Raw genomic sequence first — 19,912 nt, 5'->3', positions numbered from 1 at the left:
TTTGACTTACAGCACTTCCTGAATGGGCTTTTCAAATTAAAATTACAGTTTGTGTTAAGTTGTTTTACTTTTTTTGTTGTTTTTTTTAAAGGTGGCTACATCTGCAGTATTTCCTAAAAATACAATAGCTGTGATTGGCCATGCCAGTTGGCATCTGTCTGTGGTTCCCCTGGCTTCTTGTTTTAGTTCTTCCCTCCTCCTGGTAGGTCCTGTCTTGATCCTAGTCAAGCCTTTATACCCCTTTTAAGACTTCTTTCTTAAGAAAGAAGCTATTCCCACAAAAATGAGTTGCCACTTGCAGTGAAAGGCATAATGGACAGGAGGAGGACCAGTGTTTGTTGAGTGAATAAAGGAGTGAAACTACTACATCACAGGCAATTTTTAAAAATGAACAAAGGTTGGGTGCAATGGTCCATGCCTGTAAACCCAGAACTATGGAAGGCTGAAGTGGGAGAATCACTTGAGCCCAGGAATTCGAGACCAGCCTGGGCAACATAGTGAGACCCCATCTCTTAAAAAAAAAAAATAGCTGGGTATGGTGATGCACACCTGTGGTCCTAGCTACTTGGGAGGCTGAGATGGGAGGATCACTTGAACCTGGGAAGTTGAAGCTGCAGTGAGCCTTGATACTGCCACTGCACTCCATCCTGGGTGACAGAGCAAGATCCTATCTCAAAAAAAAAAGAGAGACAAAAGGTTGATCAGCTTCATTTGTAAGAAAAAAGACTGAGTTGACTCCCCCACTCAATTGAAGATTGTCTTGTTATTATAGAGACACATAGTTGTTTTAGGTTAGTGCCTGACAATGTGGATGACAGATCAGTGGGGAATGATACGTTATTTACATGGTTCTGAACTTCCCTTTCCTCCTCTTACCCCCACCTTGGGGCTGCTCTTATGTTCTACTGCTGATTCAGAACATGTTAAAAACAGCCTGAAACGGGCAATTCATCTGCATCCAATTCAAGGTATACTTATCATTTTGAAGAAAAGTCCGTCTTTAAAAAAAAAAAAAAAAAAAAGTGGAAAGAGAGGGTAGAGAGAAGCCAATTTCTCTAGGTCAGTATCAACATGGGAACAGCCATTCTATTTAGAGCTGACAAACCCAGTAGCCATCTGAGAGAGTTCTTTAGCTAAATAGGTGTGAAGCAGAGGCTGTATCTTGAGGGTACTTGTAGTTAGGGTCCCCAAACATATGGCACAAGGTATCTTTGAACAAAATAACAGACGGCAATGTTTGCTCTGTGCTTTTAAGGCAGGTGTTTTATATAATTTTTACATTATTTATTTGATGTGATTTCTCACAACGTACTTCATCACATCTAAACCCCAATCATGACCCTCACCTACAAAAATATTACACAGAGGAACAGAAAATGCCGAAGTTGTAGGGCTAACAAACACCTTCCAAGCCACACTTTGGCCTAATAGTATTACTTGGATATGTTTTTAACAGGTACTAAACACGATTTTTTTTTTCAAGAAAGGATTTCTTTCTTGTTTGTGATTATTTTGTTATTTTTGCGACTTCTTTCTTTTGCTTATTGTCTAAAATAGCTCAGTGTATTCATCAGTGGTATTAACATGTGAAGGACATAACCAAGGACTTAGTCCATAGGCAGATATGGTCCATTTCTCTAATCATTTCCTGCCCAAAGAGCTATGGCAATCACTCTTTTGCTTGTCACCAGTGAGAATATCTTAAGAAAATTAAATTTTCTAAGAAGAAAATAAAACAACCTCTTTGAAGCCATAGCCAATGACTCTTTCATACTTTTATACCAGAGACTGAGGTGTTTCATAATTGTGGAATGAATGAATTAACACATATCTAGGACCCTTCTTCTCAAGTCCAGTCTAATATAAGCTCCTGGAGGGTGGTGACTTTTTGTGTCTTGTTCACTGCTCTATCCCTAGCACCTTGAACATTGCATGGCACATAGGAGATGTGCCTCGCCTCTCCACTCCCATGTTGAGTGAATAAATGATCAAAGCATTTCTTAACCCTAAAATAGTTGGTGATATCTCTCATTTGCATTATTGAGAACCTCAAACTTACACAGCCATGTCGCAAGTCAAAGGAGTCTCCCAGCTCAGCAAAATATGCACTTATTATTATTTTAATTTTTTCTTTCCATAGGTTATTGGGGAATAGGTGGTGTTTGGTTACATGAGTAGGTTCTTTAGTGGTGATTTGTGAGATCTGGGTGCACTTACTGTTTCCAAGTAATTCTGTTAAACCAAAGGTAATATGAGAAGCTCATCTTTGTTGGATGACATTAGCAACAGAAGAATTAGTTTGACAATTGACTGATAAATCTCTGTGACAGAGAAAATATTGTGCTTACATATATTAAAACAAATTCAGAAAACAAATAGTGTTTTCATCATTGACAGAATAGGTAAAAGCAAGCAAACAAACAAATAAAATCCATTGTGGGTTTTTTTTTTAATCAACAGAATCAACAGGAAATAAGCCCTATTGTTTCTTCATTAGTTACTCTGTGCAAATTTTTCTCCTCTCCCATCGCTGTTTTCAAATATGGATTTCAAGATGCGCTATTTTGTGCGTTTCCTACATTCTTATTTTCATTCTTGCACCTGCTGTAGGATCTTGATTTACCCTTACCACTTTGCTGTGCCTCAGCTTTCCCAGATATAAAATTGGCATCACAGTACTCATCTACCTAGCAAGGGGGCGGGGAATATGAGACTTAATTAGTGAACAGCTGTAAAACCTCTTGAGATAGTTCTGTGAGTCAGAATGGAAGTGCATCATTATTAATCATCATTATTATTGTTAGTATTTTTAAATGGCTCAGAGCCGTCTCTAAATTTAGTAGTAAAATGAGTTCATCTAATAATTCTTTCTATGTACATGCTCTGTGGTCATGCATTTCACAAATTAAATGGCAGAATACTTGTAGGATATGATTATAATGATCCAAGTAAATGATCCTCAACCAATTCAAGACTATGTGATTAAGACCCCAAGGAGCTAAAGCAAGCAGTTTGCTTTGTTACCTTTTAGCTTCTCGAATAACCCATTTTGTGTTAATTTATGTGAAAGGGAAGAAGTTAGCTCTTTAAAAATTAACTTGGAGTTTTCTGTGTCATTAGTTTGGAATTTGGGAGTAAGTGGGTTACTCCTTAATTTCCAAATAAATCTATCTGTAACACCTTGTCCATAATCTACATTTAAATGGTTTCAAATATGATTGACCTAGCCTCCTAGCAGTTGTTGAGTCGAGCATAATTTATGAACTTTCAAAGTCATATGCAGTATCTTCAAATATCATCAGAAAAGAAAATCATATGTATTAGTTTTGCAGTTGTTCCCTTGTCTCCTCCTGTACCCTTCTGTCAAGAAACTGCATTTGTCTCTGAGGTTATGTTGCAAGTCAATGGAGAATTGCCTTCTACTGTACACTGTTTGGTTTCAGCTTGAATTATCTCAGGCAGACATCCTGGCTAGCTGCAGTGCAAGCTCACAGGGCTCAAGCCTGAGAAGACTTAAGTTTGGCAGCCCACTAAGTTAAGGATGAGAAAAGAAAAAAGAAATTCTATCTTTTCTGGTGCTTTTGCCCTCTTGGTTTCTCCACTAAAAATCAATAGCATGGTCGATAGTTGGTTTTGAGTTGTTCACTACATGCTGGAGTTTTTCTGATGTAAACCTTTGGTGTCTGGGCTTCAGACATTCTAATGTGTCAGGGAAAGTTTAGCTGTCACAGCTCTCCTGGGTTACATTTTATTCCCACGATAGCCTTTGTCATTTGAGAACAGAAGAACAGATCAATTTTTATACCATTTAGTTGTTGGGGGAATTTCTTTTCCATAAATTGATTTTTCTTTGAAAAATTTACAATATTTATTTTCCTTCTTCACAGCAAAGCAAATAAAATGAAATCTTTTCATTAATGAGTATTTTAAAATAAAAGCATTCCCAATCTTGCTCTAAGTTGTTAAGACTCAGTTATATCCTGTTCAAGATTTCTCACATTCCTTTTGCATGACTTGGAATGACACTTTTAATTTTAAATGTATCCATTTGGGAAAACCTGGTGTCTTTTCTTAGTAGTACTCTAGAATGGCAATATCAGGAAGAATAAAGTGGCACAACAACAACAGCTCTAATGCTCGTGTGGTTTTAATGCAGATTTTGGTTTCTTTGAAACTAAATGATTACTTTTATGGGTACCAAATAATTATGGATAATGAATAATTATTACAGGTGATGTCTGTTAAAAAGTTTTTATTTTTATTTTGAGTCTTCTCTATGAAATCTTTTGTTATCAGGACTATCAGATAGCATTAATTAAATAAATCATTAATTTTTTCTTCTGAAAATATTTTTAGTTGCTTATCTATCTTTTCCTTCATTCTAATATGTATTCTTCTTCAACATAATAACTCTTATTGGAATTATCCTTGAAAAACTTGAGGTAACTTCTTGCATGTTGAATGACTATAAGATGATAAAATTGTGTTTGTAAGGTGGCTTAAAGTTTTAAAAGATAGCTTTCTAAGTGAAATAATTGTTTGTATAAAATTGTGTTGAAACAGCATCTTATAGAGGAGCAAATGCTATGTCTTTAAACACTTAATATATTATTCGAAATAATTGTCAAATATTTGAACAATAATATTTAAGAAGAATACTAGAAATGGGCGTCTTTTCATCAGATAGTGTTAGATATCAACTATGCTGTATTAATTGAAAGGATTGGGTATAATCTTGTAAAGAAACAGGAAAATTCTGGGCTTTCCTCTCTAGTGAAAATATATCATTCATGTCTTTCATTACCGTGCTATAATTATGGTAAGTGAAGCAGAACGAGATCGATAGAGCAATTTATCAATGCATTCCAAACTATTCTAGCATGGTTTGCGTCATACCACTGCAGATACTGTCATTCAATAAAGAGACATCTAATAGTATAAAGACTTCAGAAGGATCCATTTCAGCATAGTGTCTTTCTATGTGATACTCTAATTTTGATCATGGTTTAACTAATTGTCTCGCTCTGTATAGTATTAAGTGAAGTAAAATGTTTTCTCTGTTGAATATCAATAGAAATTTTGAAATTCAGCCTTCAAGTGTAAAAAGCACTGCAATAGTGTAAACATTGTTATTAATGCATGGCTTTAGCCTTTTTCAGTGCCATTATGAGTTATACCACCAGTGAAACTAGAATACAAGTCAGGTATCCATCATGCCCCCAAAAGCATTAAATCTCAAATAACAAATATTGGCTAGGAACGTTATTTAATGACTCCAAATTTTTGTCTTTTAACATCAAAAGATTCAAAATTCTTTAGGCTTTATCCTCATATTTATGATTTAACTGTAAGAGTAGGTTCACAGACTAGCTCATTTAGACTTTTTTTTTTTCACAAACCACACACAATAGGGTCTTTTTTGTAAATCATAAATCTTCCCCCCATACTGATACAATATTAAATATTGATAACAATAAAGAGCAGATACTGAAGTATACGTGAAAGTTATTTAGTTCAGTATGGACAAAAGATATTTTCAAATTACTGAATTGTCATTTTCTTTTTTCATGTGGTATGAAATTATCACCCACTGTCATTTTGGTTAATTCAATTTTCTACAAAACTATATAGGTCTGGTATTGATGCCAGAGTCACACCAGTGCGAAATTGTCATTTGTATTTCAGGTCTGTAGACATCGAGAAATATTTGCAAGGACAGAGCTTATTTTTTATTGAGTTAGAAATGTTGAAATGTAAGGGAAAAGAGTAAAGTTAAATATGACAACTTTGTCAGAAAATTGTATACATAACTCTTGATTTTGGAAAAATCAGCACCTGCAAGTTTTGTCTTTTTGGGTTTGTTTGTTTTTTTTTTTTTTTTTTTTTTTTTTTAGTCTAGTTCATAAGATTACATGGTTTTGGTTTATAATTTCTTTACCTAAGGAGAGTTTTGTGCCACATGACTCCTTAAGAGAGTTTCCATGAGCTCATAAAACATGAAATGGGACAGTCTGAAATATTGTGATCATTTTCTAGAATTATACCTGATGGAATGTGATGACAGCACCTCTCCCTTCTATTTCATATCTTGAATTTGAAAGCACTTGGGAATGTGTTGATGTCAATCATGGCTGTGTTTTTGGCCATCTTTCTTTCTTTATATCTTCCACTTTCCTACTCACTGGTGCCCTTCTGATACTGTTTCTTAAGAGCTTGTCTGTTAAAGGGTTAAAGAATCAGATTTTAAGCTGCTTTCGTGCAATGTATTTAAGTTAAGGAAATTGGGATATCATTACCTCAGTGAGGATGTTGTAAATTGTTTTGTTGGCAAGATTTATTGGGGGTTATTTTACCTGATATCACATTGTATTGTTTAATGTGGACTATTTTTAACTAGCATTCTATTTAAACAGTGTCAGCGAATTCTGAGAGCTTGCCAAACAAATTCTCAAAATGGTTGCCAAGCTGTAAGATGGCTGCCAAGGTCTGAGCACACTGAACAAGTTCAAAATGGTGACCAACTTCTCAGAATTTGTTGGTCAGATTCCCCCACTGTCAACCCCCTCCCCCCACACAACTATCACCCAAAAAGGAAGGAAAAAAACCACAAACCCGAAGATGCAAGACTTGGCACCATCTCCTTGGCACGAGTGGCTGTAGTGTCATCCAGAGATTCAAGTAGTCACCGCGTACTACTTGTTTCACATGCTTGGCAGAAGACTATTCAGAGGAATACATGAGGTGAAAAACCACTGTAAAATAACATGGCCATTTTCTTTACCTTATCTAATATGCACCAAATAATTCTTTAGAAAGGGGGAAAAAGCCTAGACAAGGCAATACTTTCAAAGAGCTTTCTAAATGAGATCGAAGAGCGTTAACTAAGACTTCGGGCTGTGCCTTTTTGTACTGCTTGCCTAAAGTGGCACAAACTTTATATACAACAGGTTTAAGATTTATTTTAGTTTTGCATTTGTTTACTTAAGTTTATAGCAATTGCTTTCTGGCAGTTGTGGTACTTAGCAGATTGAAATAAAATCATAAGGGTGAATTAAAACATACTGCTGTTAGTGCTGATTAGAATTTTAGCTTAGTGTAAATACCGGATGCAGGGTCCAACTTTTCAGACACTTGGCATGAGCTCAATAGGGATCTCCAGGCTACACAGGAGACAGTGTGTGTGTGCTTGGATGCTTTTAAAATTCTTGGATAGGTGGAGCATACTACTTCTGCTGGCATGTTGGTTCATTGTGCTGGCTGCATAATGTGCTTGGATTCCAAGGTAGATAGAAGAAGCTGAGGAAATGGTAATAAGGGAAGATAGTTTGAACTTAAAAAACAAAGCCTGGAAAAAAGAATTTTATTTGAACCCTCTGCAGTTTGTACTCTGTGATATGGTTAATTATATAAATAACCAGTACCAAACTAAGCTGAAAATGGCAGGATTTGTAGTAGTTTGAAGAGTGACCTCATAGTGAATATGTTTCCACAAGTTGTTGAAATTTTTCTGTGTGATACTTAAAAAAATAGATAAATTAACTTCTCCAGGCAGTTAGTTTAGTCAGTGAATTCCTGAAATAGATCTTCTGTTTAATATCAGCAATGGACTAGGTTTTATATTCTGATTGAGACCTGCATTCCTAAAGATAGTTTTTAGGTGATAAAACATTTTATTTAATGCTTAAGAAGCTGTTAAAAAAGGCTGGTTGTCATGAAGGTAGTGATGTTTTGTTTTTATCTCAATTGGTAATGGAATCAGCTAGTGATTATAATATATAGCAAGATAGTTTATATAGCTTGAGTTTTGAAAAATCTATAGTTTTAGGATTTGTTCAATCATGGAGCCCCTAGGTGGTGTGTACGTTTTATATATTCTTTATAACAAGAGGTAGCCAGGAAATGTGACTTTCCGGTCCTTTTTTTTTTTTTTTTTTTTTACTGATTTTCTCCTGCCGTTTAGGCAACAATGTTTGTAGCCATCGAAGCTTCTCGTGTGTTTATTTCTAGTCTTTTCTCGCCTAATAAGCAGTTGTCAACCAAGGCCCAATCATTCAATAGGTAAAACCAAATGTTATTGACAGAGCTGAAATCTGAACTCTGTATCCTTCAGCATAAAAGATCAATGTTCATTAAGATCCTTCAGTTCTGGAAATTTCAGCATAGAGCTATGGAGGCATTTAGAGGTTAGCAGGGCAACTGTGTGATATACAAGGTGTGTAGCAGATCCCTTCATACATATTTCCAGAGTATATTTGTAATGTTATATATTACAAATGTAAAATAGTTTAGAAGTCTTTCTTGCCAATTCTTACATATCGTACTATAAGTTAGTGACAAGGAACCAGAATAAAACCTTTCTTTTTAAATTAGAAAATCAAGAGTTCACACCTCATTACAGTAAATCATAGTGCATTTTAAATCTTCATATTAAGAATGTGTAAGTAATACTGATTGTTACTTGTCAATTTTGTTGGTTTTTTCTATTACATATTCATTGATGATTTATTCAGATGACTAACATTGTAGCTGAGGCAAAAATTAAATCATTTTAAAATATGCCATTTTTACTTATTCATAACAAGTTATGAGTGTGTAAGCAAGTAGAATTTTTTCAAATTGTCTGAAGCATGACAAAATTCTAGATTTATAGTATAAACTGCCAATCAAGCAATGTTTAGGTAGGTAGAATAAGGCATATTTTTGCAAATTCCCACATCACCATTCTTGCTTATATGAAAAAGCATAGTACTTTTTAGTATTTTGAGAGAAACTTTATTCATTTTGCTTTTGTAGACACAGTTCATGTTTTAAATTAGTGAATTGCAGAAATCTTTTCTTTAGGAAATTTTTCTATTAGTCCTTCCAAAGTGAGTATTTTACTTTAAAAGAGTTGTTTGTGTTTTCAGTTTATGTGGTGGTATATTTAGCATTTTACCCTTTTCTACATAGCATACACGTATAATTAGTACATGGGGTGTATGTGTATGCTGGTGTCTACCCAAGTATGTATCGAAATATAAAATTTACTTTCTATATAGTAGCTTTCTGCATAGGGCAACCCAAACAGCTGTTATTCCTTTTTATAGCTTCTTTAATCTATGTGCCAACATAGTCAGTTTACAAAATCTGTTTTGTTGATGACTGCTGCGATAATAATTGTGGTGTTTTGTGGCTTGGCAAAAGGCTGGGGTCTCCTCTGAGGACTCTTGCCAAAGGCTTTGAAGGGGTTGAGGTGGATTCACTGCCAAAATGAGTCACCACTCTCTATTTTATTTAGTGTCCTTCTGCCAAGGCCTTAGACACTTTCTGTTTTCATTCTTTTGTAGGCTTTCCTCCCCACATTGTGGTTTTCTTCACAGCCAGAGGCCTGGGTCTGCCAGGATAGGTGAGAGAGGCTGTGTGTAGGGAAGGAAACTCAAGGGCTAGGGATTTAGCTGTTGTATACCTTGAATGTATATGTTAGTTAAATTATATGGTTATAACTTATAAATGATGGACTTAAATAATCTAGTACATTATAGTCACCTGGGTTTGAATCAGACCTTCTCAGAAGAGTATTATTTACTTTTAAGTAGGATTCAAATAATGTAACAGTATTTTAGTGATTTTCATAATTGATTATTTAAAAACCCTAGATTATTTGTGAGTTCTGGCTAGAGGCCTAAATCTTGAATTTTTCCTCAAACAAAAGAGTATCATCCTCCTTCTTTTAAATGGTGTAATAATTTACTTCACATAAATGCATTTTCTACATACACACCTAATAGACTTCAGGGAATTATGCTAAAATTTTATTTCTACCTGTCTGGATTTAAATTGTCAACCATTAAGTAGACTGAGCAATATGAATTGCTGGTCTATTCACTGAGATATATTTGAGATTTAAACATTTTTTCTTCATTAAATACTTTCAGTAGATTGAAATAAATGGAACTAAATGTCCTCTTGCTAGGTTTTTCAACTCAAACATACATTATGTATAGAAAAATGGCTGGGATGAATTTGAGTCTTCAAAATGTAAGCAAAAATGGTATTTCATGCATTAGTATGAGGAGGACATAGTTGGGTTTTTGCTGACTTTCAACCTAGAAAATTTAGATGGCTTTTTCTTAACTAAAAGCTATGACACCATCCTGAAATCTTATAAACTATGTATGTAGAATTAAATTGAGGGGCATAGTTTTTGTTTTGTAAGTATTCATTCATTGTGTTAGCTTTTTAAACATCGTATACACAGTAAAACTTCATTATAACATCCCCTGAAAACATTTCCATAAATATAAAGTAAATTTTCAAAGTTCAAAGTCCTAACTATAGGCATCAAAATGTTTTCCATATATTATGGTCCAAGCTTTTGTTCTTCAGGGAAAAAATGTTATAAAAATGGTTTTAATACTTTGTTTACAAAATAAATTATATTAATAATTGATTATTATTTTTCATAAATATTTCAGTTAGAAAACATAATTACATAGGTAAAGAGTGAGATAATATTGGCATAAATACTGATCTCATTATATTCTACAAAGGTCAGTGGTTAGTATCCAATAAATTAATATATGAAAGTCCTTTGTAAACTGTTAAATATTTAGATATCAAGACATTTAGGGTTCATTTATTTTTTTTTAAACTTTGGATTATCAAATTCTCCTCTCTGTGTATCTACTTCATGGTTTTCATTTAAAATAGCAAAAATAAGAAAATAGAAACAGTTACTAAAAACCTGTAGTCATTCTGCGATATAAATTCATTTGGAATTTAAATACTTAGAGCTCACGGCAAGAGTCCAAGACAGAAATTCTTTTGGATGATCTGTAAACCACTCAATCCCTGGTTAATGCTCAAACCATATGAAAAGTTCCAGGTGAAATTCACTATGAGCCTTGTCTGAACCCCATAAACTGAGTGAAGTCCTATAAACCCGTATGAACCCCAAAGAATCAAAATAACTAAAGCTGGCACATAATTAAAAACCACTACTTTCTAGTGGCAGCTTTGTGTGTCCACAGTTTGAGGACAAGCATTTGGAAGTGAACTGTTTTATTTCGAAGGTATGAATCATAAGCTACTTAGTATTTAAATATAGTTATCCTGTTGTGAAAATCTAATAATAATGCTGTTTAAAAAGAGGAACTGGAACTTCTTTATAAGTATTAACATTTCCAGGATCTCTTGGAAAGTTGCCAAGACATAAATATAGTTGTAGTAATGATTGTTGTTTTAGGAGTGGAATTTAACAGTAGATATGTTCATCAACATTATTTTGAAAAAGTAACGTTATCTTGGATTTGTACTAACCTTTATGTCATATACTTAAAATGCGACTCTTGATACATCATTTCTTATGATAGTGTGGGTTGATAGAAGCTAGGTATTATGGTTCTCTTTAGGCAGAAAGAGAAACAACCCCTGATCATTTGAGTCACTTGGCTTTCAACTAGTTGCATGTCTTCAGATACAGTATATTAATCTTTTGGGGGCATCAGTTTCCTCTTCTGAAAAATGAAGGGATTAGACTAAAACGACTTCTCAGATTCCTTCCAACTCGTATTAAAAAAAAAAAATCTGGAAGCAACTATCTTTGTGTCATTGTCCATAATATCCCCTTCAAAGATGGAATGACTGATTTTTGGAGGACACATTGTAAATCACTAGGCTAATTTCCCTTATTAATTATTGCAATCAGAAGTATAATCGGTGTTAATGTGTACCAAGTACTTACTCCTAGACATCACCTGCTGGGCTCCTGATGTGAAATTGGCTCACTGGTTCGTCTGTAGTTCTTTATTAGTAGCCTTGGTATCTTAGCATATTAGTAATTTTATTAAGTTGACTAAGCATTGCATTGTATGAGGTTTTATAGGCCAGTGTCTTGGATGCTCAAGAATCCTGAAGTCATTCCCTTTGCCTGTAAATGTTGACCGTGAACCAAAACGAGCTCTGTCAGTCTCTTATCCATTTTACTTTTTTGACCGTTTGTCTCACGATAGGTTTTGTAAGCATTAAGTAATTTTCATACATCATCTGTTTGTCCATTCATTCTTCCAGCCATCTGCCATGTACTGGCTTTTGGGCAGTGGGAAGAGCTAGATGAGGAAGAAATGCATCTTTTCTTAAAGGAGCTTATAACTCCCAAAGTTACAACTCTATCACAAAAAGAGTATCAAGACACAACTCAAGTTTGTCACCTGAATGCCACTGATAAAGATTTCCAGATGGACAAAGCATTAAGCTGACACCAAGTGAAATGTGTACTTCACAGACTTTCATGTGTCATTTCATGATATGCAGTGGCACTCTGAAGAACTGGGCTTTCAGAATGTATGTGTTTGCTCCGGTTCTTGGTACAGGGAGCAGTATCTTTGGAATAGTCACAACATACACCACACCACACTAGGTTCTATCTGTTGCAGGGTCAGCTCATTAAAGCTACTTTCCGGGTCCTCGTTAATGTCATGCGGGCCTTGTGACAGGTGTTACAGCTCCCAGCCTGGCACAGTCTATTGGGAGTGTGCTGTAATTGCTCTTGATGCCACACTTAATGGGTGGGGGAAGAAAGCAGCATTATATGTGAGGAGAGGTGAGAGGGATGCCCTCGGGCCATTGCTGACATCTGGTCACCACTCCTGTTTTGCTGGCTTGTCTGTTTGGTGCCTACAGATATTGGGCCTTTGAGTTGAGTTTGCTGCCACCACTGGGTTCCTTGCAGCCATCATTATTTCACAGCTGGGCCATGGTTTTAACTTGGAAAAAGGGCATTCATCTCAGGGCCAGAAATGGTCTACTGCCAACATGATCCTGAGAACTTTCTTAGTTTAATAAATGAGAGAATAAGTATCCTCATGAGCTCCTTTATCAAGTGTTTCCTGGTTTTGAGCTTTTTTGTTTTTAGGGAGAGAATGTTATCTCTCATCGTTATTTCTGAACCCTTAAAGGACTAAATTTCCTTTTCAAGAGTTTCAAGTATTTCTTGTACATGTGTGCGGTGATAAGCAAACATTAGTCTGAGGAAGTTCTGAAAAATCTAATTGAGCCAGCATTTACCAAGCCCTTCTATGTCAGCTACTGAACTAGGTGCAGGGAAAAAATAAAGGTCCTCAACTAGCTCTCCCTCAACTAGCTGTCCCTCCAGCTGGAGAACCAAACCTCTGCATAATTAACCATAATAATGGGCAGATAGATTCAAGGGAAAATGCGGTAAAGTATGTAATATCACGAGTGCCGTTTTTATCTGTGTGCACAATTATGCAAGCCTTTTAACTAAAAGGCTTGGGTGAGATGGATTTTGTAAAACTTAATGCACAGAACTTCTTGAGCAGAAATTAGACAGTTCCCTAATATTAAAACACAGCCCTGAGAGGTAGTGTTTCAGGCTTTCTGGAACCCCCAAACTTGAATTGGTCCACAGAACTAAATTAGAAGTAACCACCTTTCCTTATGATATGTGATTTCTCAAATAGTGGCATCTGCCCAAAGCTCTATGTTCTTTTGTTTAGAGCAGAGCTGCTTCCTATTGTTAAGTTGCACCCGAGAGCTCTGAGACAATGAAGGGGATTTAAATGTTTATTTAAAGGTAATCCCAAAATGTTTCTTTGTGAAAGATGCTGTACTGCAGTCCCAACTTAAATACCAACTTAAACAAGAAACTTCCACTCTAGGCGTGCTCAGTAAGTATTCAACGACCATTTCTGGTTTCTGGGGCATTATAAGAAACTTTTAAAGCACTTAATTATGAAGATACTAATAACGAAAAATTGCCAATTAAATCTTCCCCAGCCCCAATTCCACATACGCCTATGCACGACCACTTCTGAATGCTCATGGAGAAATAGCATTAAGGCTCTGATCTGACCTCAGTAATTTTACAAATGTAAAGGTAGCATCTCATGATCCCTGTAGGGATATATTATTGGAAGAATATGCATGCAATTTTGTTTTAATTGATTCTCACTCTTAAGTATGCAACCAATCTGTGTCTATCTCCTTTTAATTATTTATCTGAGTTGTGAGAGAAAAGTAGGTAATTATTTGGTGACCCATTCAAATATTTTAAAAGGAAGACATCCATCTTTTATGATTTACATCCTGAAATGCATAAAACAATACATTTTTATTTTATAATTTCATTAGTATGAAGTGTAGTGTAAACAATTTTAAAACAATTTATAAAAGGTGCTTACATACTTACTGATTGAAAAAATGGCCACAAGAATTAAGTTTATGGAATTGAGGAAAAACTTTAGACCACAACAACATGGTAAACATCAATTTTTTTCAGAAGGAAATATTTCTACAAATCAAAAACTTTACTAACGAAATGTTATAGTTAGGACAAACAATGAAATAATCTTATTATAAGAAAAATAATTTATCCAATACATGTATTAAGTGTCTTCTTTATACTTAACATGGGTATTTGCTATTAGATGGGGGAGGTAGAAGGAATATATCAAAAATGAATAATGGCCGGATGCGGTGGCTCACGCCTATAATCCCAGCGCTTTTGGAGGTCAAGGCAGGTGGATCACCTGAGGTCAGGAGTTTGACACTAGCCTGGCCTCAAACCCTGGTGAAACCCCGTCTCTACTAAAAATACAAAATTAGCTGGGCTTGGTGGCAAACAAACGCCTGTAGTCCCAGCTACGTAGGAGGCTGAGGCACCAGAATCGCTTGAACCCGGGAGGCGGATATTGCAATGAACCGAGATCATGCCACAGTACTCCAACCTGGGCAACAGAGTGAGACTCGATCTCAAAAAAAAGAAAAAAAGAATAATATTCGTTACCATATTCCTGTTGACAGTTTGAGTACACAAGATACACTGTGACCTAGTGAATTCAAGGAAGCAAACATGGTATGGGTTGGAATAATCATGGATGGATACTTACTGGAAGAGGCAGAAAAACACATGCAGTTCCTTTTCTAGGAAAATATTGGTAAATTATGCTTGGTTAGTAAAAGTGCACAGAACGCATATGGAAGTTTCAAATCTATTTTCCATAGATTTTTTTCCCAAAGTATTTCTAAGATGTCGGGTGCAAGGTATGGTTCATTGTCCTAGTCCTCTATGCTGAAAATGATCATTTTAATTGGATTGCTTCTTTGGAAACAAGACAAAGAGTACATTGCTAAAAGCTTCTGGAGGCCATTTTCAATATTTGTAATAATATAAGTGCTAGAAATGTGCTTTCATTTATATTCAAAGGCAATAATGCCTTCTGTAAGCATGGCGTCTCTATAAGACTTTTATAATGTCTACTTAAATGCAAGCAGACAAAATTAGTTTTCACTTTAGATTAGAAGAGCTTTCTCCATTGCAACTTTTTGGCCTCTCTTTTTAGTTCTGCTCCCCAAGAGCAATGTAAATGTTGCTCTTTGTTTTGCTAAAAGAGGAATGTTTATTTTTACAAGTACCATGCCACTTCCATATGATCTAGATGGTATGTGTCATGAATATAATTTCTGTATGATTGGCCGAAGTTTTCCCTTTTAATTAAGATGACCAGACAAAAATTTGAATTGTAAGAAAACTGTGGGCCAGTTTAGCGCCTGTTGAAATGTACACTGGGATATTGAAATGTTCTGCAGAGCATGATGAGTGAAAGTAAAAAGGCTCTATCTCTTTTCTGAAACCTACTTGAAAATTTTGCTTTCATAGCATGACACTGAAAAAGATACTATAAAAATATTTATTAAAATCATAGCTCGAGTTTTTTCTTAGAAGTAAGAAATTATGTTTAATATCAAGGACTTTACTACAGGATAACATGATTGTGTTTCACATAGAAAATCTTTGTTGAAAGATCAGTGTGGAGTTGAGTTCATCTGGGCCCTAGCTTAAACTAATTTTACTTTTGGATATTCCATAAATTGCATACATCTGTTTCTTACTGTTTTGTTTTTCTATGTATGAGAAATCCATACACACAGAGAAAAGATGGAGAGCCTTCATTTCTCTTATTTTCACTTTTGTCTCATCCCTCTGTGCTTGTTCTTTGTTTAAATAAACTTTTGTGGTATGTCTTTCACACATCATCACTCTCTGCTTCAAAGGCTTCTTTTAATAACTTAGCCCTGGCTCACTTTTCTTTTGCATATGAAATTGATTTAACTAAAGTGTATGTGTGTGTTTGTGTGCGCACATGCCTACATACACATGCATCTGTACAAATACAAATTTCACTGGAGGGGGAACTCTGTGATCTCTTTACTACGTACATACACACACCTTGTCGAAGTGGGAGAACTTAAGTTTGGAGTTAATTTCGTTTTGAGTTCCAGCTTTTTCTCTTAGTGCTGTCTGTTTCCTCACGCTGAAATGAGGATAGTAATGTTTACTTTGCAAAAGTTGCTGGGAAAGTTATGTATATGTAAATCACTTTATTTTTATTTCTAGACATTCAATAAATGCTAGCTGTTACTGGGACCATCATTATTGCCACAGTTACGTCATACACTTATTTTGAAGCTGATAATAAGTAAACTGATAAAAAGCAGAAGGTTGAGATGAAGGCTTCGTATTGCTAAAAGGTTGATCTTAAGTACAATCACGGGAAAACTGATAGTTATATAACCTGAAAAATCATAAAATACTGAAAAATTATGACCGTTATGTGATTGTTTTCAATTGTCAGACTAAGTGATATTAAAATGGCAGTTGATTTTTTGTATTAATGCAGTGCCTCTAATTTTAAAAACGGCTTCACCAATCATGTATTTAAATGAAAACAGAAGTAGTGATACAAAATAACAAAAATATAAATAGAATTCAGAATTTGAAAATACTGTATTAGGAGGTAAGTTGGTTAATTTTCATGTTCTTTAAATACATTTAGATCAACTTGAATATTAAGCCTCCTATAGCAGGTAGATAGAGGTATCAATTCAGTTACCATGTAAAATACAGTAAGTCCAGTGAGGAGTTTCTTATAATTATTTCTAATTACTTTCTGATATTATTAGAAATTAGAGCTACACCAGAATGCTGGGAAAGGTGTCTTTTTCAGCATTGTATCCCAGCATCAAGCATTATGCATCAAACATCAGTTTCTACTCATAATATCCATTCAATGAATATTTGGATTATATTTTCTTTGGATAGACCCTCATAGTAGAAACCGTATTAACCAGCTTGCAAGATGGATAACTAAGACTTTTTATTTTCTTTGTAATATGCTAACTGATTCCTTTGGCATGCTGAATGTTCATGGCCAACAGTTACCTACTACATAACTAGTTGTGTTATTCCAGACCTGTTTATACTAGTTTTATATGTATCACTGTTGTGTGATTTAATTAAATTTATGTGAACCAATGGCATGAAAGTTCAAAATGAAAAAGTTTTATTTCTATGAAACTAACCCAGTGCCTTAGAAAGAATCAGTAAAGGCAAGCTACACAAATTTCTGTCAGATTACATGTGAGTGAGACAACTGCAGAAGATGAGAGAAGTTGTAAAAATAAGAGTTTTGTTAGATTATTTTAGAAGTATCTTTAAATTCTCCCTCTACTTAAAGTAAATGGAACTGGAAATCTTTTTTGATGCATTATAGATACACATTATGTAAGAAAGATGCTGTGGAGCTCCAATTATTAACAGACTTATTAAATTTAAATTCTTGTCTCTGCATAAAAAGATTGGCCAAAGAATGTCCACATATGTGCTCAAAGTTAAAATGTTTAAGGTATATATGTCTCATTAAAAGAGTATCTTCTTCATCCATTTTTTCAAATTAACCAACCAACGACTGGCCGTAACAGTACTGGATAAGCTAACTTCTATTCTATTTTTTATTCATATTCTTTACAGAGTTTTAGAGATGTTTTGTTTCCTACCTACCAAGGGAAAGAAAAGGGAATTGTCAGATAGAGTTCATATCTTGGGATGAGATGTGTAAAGGGCCAGGACCTGAAATTATGTGAAGGTTGATATTCTGGGATTGGTAGTTTTGAAGTTCCGTAAAGAAGTTCAGTCCAGCCATGTTCTAAATGGTCGGAGTATAGGCACTGGCTGGTAAGCTTAGTGGAGTGTTTTACAACATGGAAGTCTAACTGACAGGTGAATCTCCCCAAAGTTGGACAGAACCAAGAAATAGAGAACATGAGCAGATGACAGTAATCCAGGCAGATGATTAGCATCAGAGAAGTCTGTCAGTGGGTCATAGGGCTCCACATGCTAGCCTGGGTTTCCATGCCAGAATTTTGTTCTTGGGAGGCAGGTAGGGAAAAGCAAGTCAACATCTCCAGTTCCAGATGAGCCAAGGCACTTGACCAAATACAGGTACAGAAGTTAGTCCTTGAGGTAGAGCTTACCTGTTGGAGAACATGGCAGAAATTATTGTACCAAAATTGGAGCACAGGTCAGAGGCTAGGGCATGGCTTACTGCTGTGGCTTGTGGTGAACTTGAGCTTCTCATGGCCCCTCCTATCTCCCGAGGATGGCTGAGCTCACAGATGGGGACTGTTATGTAATCAGAGGTCAAGTGGTTTAGCTGGGATGGCAGAGAGCCAGGTGAAGGCTGAAAGTGTTCAAATAAGGAAGAGAACAGAATTGCTTTATGTCTGTCTTCATGAAGACAAACCCTAATAGCCAAAGGACTGAAAGTTTGCCCAAAGAGACTTCAGTTTTTGAAAGGAAAATGTATCTTCTCCTTATGTTAGAATGAGCATGTCTAAATAAACTCTTTTGCCTTTGTTGTTATTTGTCTTGGTGTCTACCATTGTTTGACACTTAAAAAAAAAAAAAAAAAAGCAGTGAATAATTATTGGCTAAGTTAATCTGTCATGATGACGTTTGTAATTCAGGTACATCCTTCATTAAATCTAGTACTGGCATTATTATTTTTAAAAACTATTTTTTTTTCAGTTTGGATTTCTTCTATTTTGTTTGATTATTTATTTTTTGTTACTGGTGGTGGTGGTGTTTTACAGTGAGGCATACCAGTTAGCTCAGCTAAGGTGTTTGAGTAAGACTTTATAAACATAAAAGTACTCTGTGTGGGTTTGTTTTGTGTGTTCCATCTTACGTCATTTGTGGCACTGAAAATGAGATTGCAATTCCCAGAGTACTGGGATGGTTCATTCAGAGGTTAGCCCACCTAAGTTTATAGCAGTTGTCTGTAATAGAATTGTAACTAATTTCCACTGTTGTTTTTGGAGAAAACTGTAGACTGTAATTATGTGTTAGCACTTTTTAAACAGCTCCCTGCATTGTCATATCATTTTAAATAGGCTCTGTTTTAAAATGACCTTTCATGTTTTGATTGCAAAAATATAGCTTACACAGGTCTGTAGTTAGCAAAATACAAGGATCCAGTAAATGATAGAGCATTGACACAATTCTAGAAGCATGTGTTAAACATCACTGGCACTGCCCTTGGTTTAAAGGGGAAGAAATAGGGAAGTAGAAATTCACTGTTCTTCAACTGTCCTCCTGTTAGATAGGCAAGATTAGTACATAGAACAGTTATGGAGCCATGTGAAAAAAAAAATAGTAGTTATACAAATGTAAAATGCTACAAATGAAGTATATTGTATTGCCTTTTTGTGGCCTACTGAAAGAAATCTCAGAGAGCAGTCAGACTCAAGTACCAGAATTAGGGTCAGCAACACCATTTTATATTTTGGCAAATGCTACCCACTGTCTCCCAAACGGCGGATATCTGCATATAGTTAGTCATGTGGACACACCCTTCCTCTGCTACATTGCATTGCCATATTAGTAGTAGAATTTTAGTGTTGATTTAAAAGACAGTCTGCCTTAAAGCAGATTGCATAGTTTGCACACTGTGAATTGTAATTAAAGTGTAAGGGGTGCTTATTATGTCAACAACTGGCATGAGAACCCCCGAGCAGCAGGTGACCCTGACCATGTGACGTTTGTGACAGCTAGGATCCCCTTTTCACTGGCTTA

The 19,912-nt window shown here is 35.3% G+C and overlaps 1 protein-coding gene and 1 long non-coding RNA gene across 12 annotated transcripts in view; one reads left to right on the top strand and one right to left on the bottom strand.

Annotated features, from left to right (window-relative positions):
- Nucleotides 1-19,912, top strand: part of LOC105495162 (nuclear factor I A) — a 382,111-nt gene that overhangs the window by 157,995 nt on the left and 204,204 nt on the right. The window lies entirely within an intron of this gene.
- Nucleotides 2,560-18,394, bottom strand: LOC105495161 (uncharacterized). Of its 5 annotated transcripts, XR_011620279.1 has the most exons (6): nt 16,229-16,313; nt 14,889-14,922; nt 7,104-7,296; nt 6,613-6,752; nt 6,045-6,217; nt 2,560-2,687 (listed from the first exon to the last, which is right to left on the bottom strand). It is a non-coding gene; the product is annotated as an uncharacterized lncRNA (long non-coding RNA). The 5 variants fall into 5 exon arrangements; XR_011620277.1 differs by lacking the exons at nt 14,889-14,922; nt 16,229-16,313 and adding an exon at nt 18,313-18,394; XR_003021164.2 differs by lacking the exons at nt 14,889-14,922; nt 16,229-16,313 and adding an exon at nt 18,313-18,394 and having other exon boundaries at nt 6,613-6,720.

This window comes from Macaca nemestrina, chromosome 1, assembly GCF_043159975.1.
Source record: "Macaca nemestrina isolate mMacNem1 chromosome 1, mMacNem.hap1, whole genome shotgun sequence".
Lineage (NCBI taxonomy): Eukaryota > Metazoa > Chordata > Mammalia > Primates > Cercopithecidae > Macaca > Macaca nemestrina.
Note: the sequence above shows the minus strand (reverse complement) of the source record. Positions and strands in the feature narration are given on the sequence as shown.